Source organism: Ovis aries, unplaced genomic scaffold (assembly GCF_016772045.2).
Source record: "Ovis aries strain OAR_USU_Benz2616 breed Rambouillet unplaced genomic scaffold, ARS-UI_Ramb_v3.0 scaffold_90, whole genome shotgun sequence".
Taxonomy (NCBI): Eukaryota; Metazoa; Chordata; class Mammalia; order Artiodactyla; family Bovidae; genus Ovis; species Ovis aries.
Window position 1 is genome coordinate 410,455 of NW_024599829.1, and position 2,066 is coordinate 412,520.

Genomic DNA, 2,066 nt, shown 5'->3' on the forward strand with positions numbered 1-2,066 from the left:
GAGGCACGGGAGGCGCGGGCTGCAGCAGTTTTAAGAATCAGGCAGGAATGCCCCACGCATAACCAGAACGATCTAACTTGGGCTAGCAAACCAGACTGTGGGATCACTACCACGTGAAAAGCTCGAACATAAGATATCGCCAGGACTGCACATAGAACAAAGGGCGGAACAGAACTAGCTGGCTGCAGACCATCCCCCGCTGGGAACAGGCAGCCAGAGACATAAGGGCTGGAAAGGAACAACCGCAGTCCCAGAAAGAGTTTACCTACGGAACTGCAAGCAGGCTTCTTTGCTAAAACTTCTGGGGGTTCTGGACAGTCACAATCTGCCTCACAAGGGGTGCCAGTGGTACACCCAGAAAACTGAGCAGCAGAGACGGGAAAGGCGACAAGTCACTGTGACCGTGCTTGCCAAACACCTGAGCTACTCGGACCTGCGAAGGGCACAAAACACAGTCCCAACCGAATCTGCACCTCTGAAGGCTAACTGAGCACTGAACCTAAGCAGCTTAGACTGGGGAGGTGCACATAGACTAGGGCCGTCCTCAGACAGTTCCCAGTGGAGCAAGGTAGAGCCTGAGCGGTTTGTGCGCGGCAAGCAGGGAAGGCCCAGTGGGGCTGAGACACTGTGTGCACAGGACAGTGTTATTTGCTTGCAGCATCCCTTCCTTACCATAGCGCGACTGAACAAGTGAGCCTAAAAAAAAAAAGAAAGAAAGAAAGAAAGAAAAAAAGTGTCCACCACCCCTCCTCACCCCGTGTCAGGACGGAAATCAGACACTGAAGAGACCAGCAAACAGAAGAAGTTAAACAAAGGGAATCACCTTGGAACTGATCCCACACTGCCCACAACACCAGAGAAAGGGTCAGATATATCTTCACTATTTTTACAATCATTCTTTTTTTTTCCTCTTTTTTTCTTTTTTTTTTTCCTTTTTAAAATTGTTAAGTCCTCTATTTCTCCTTTAATTTTTATTTCAATAACCTACTATTACTTTTCAAAAAAATGACGCTATTTTTTAAAGCAAATGCCGTACATAGACTTTGTGTGGTTGTTGTTATTTTTTTAAATAATTCTTGTGGCTTTTTTTTTTCTTTTTTCTTCTTCTTTTCTTTAATATAGTATTTTTGAAAATCCAACCTCTAGTCTAGATTTTTAATCTTTGCTCTTTGGTTTTTGTTGTCAATTTTGTACATTTAAAAACCCAAACTTCACTACCCAATTTTACCTGAGAGCTAGATTACTGGCTTGACCACTCTCTCCTCCTTTGGACTCTCCTTTTTCTCCACCAGGTCGCCTCTGTCTCTTCTCTCCCCCTAATCTTCTCTACCCAACTCTGTGAATCTCTGTGTGTTCCAGACGGGGGAGAACACTTAAGGAACTGGTTACTGGCTGGATCTTCCTCTCTCCTACTCATTCCTCTCTCTTATCCTCCGGCCACCTCTGTCTACTTCCTCTCTCTCCTCTTCCCTCTATAACTCCGTGAATACCTCTGAGTGGTCCAGACTGTGGAGCACACATAAGAAAATGACTACTGGCTAGCTTGCTCTCTCCTCTTTTGATCCCACCTCATCTCATTCCAGTCACCTCTAACTACCCCCTCCCTCTTCTCTTCTCTATGTAACTCAGTGAACCTCTCTGAGTGTCCCTCAATGTGGAGAAACTTTTCATCTTTAACCTAGATGTTTTATCATCGGTGCTGTATAGATGGAGAAGGCTTGAGGCTACTGTAAAAATAAAACTGAAAACCAGAAGCAGGAGGCTTAAGTACAAATCCTGAGAACATCAGAGAACTCCTAAATCCAGGGAACATTAATCAATAGGAGCTCATCCAATGCCTCCATACATACAATGAAAGCAAGCACTACCCAAGGGCCAACAAGTTCCAGAGCAAGACATACCACGCAAATTCTCCAGCAACATAGGAACACACCCCTGAGCTTCAATATACAGGCAGCTCAAAGTTACTGAAAAACCATTGACATCTCATAACCCATTACTGATCACCCCATTGTACTCCAGAGAAAAGAAACCCAGCTCCACCCACCAGAACTCCAACACAAGAC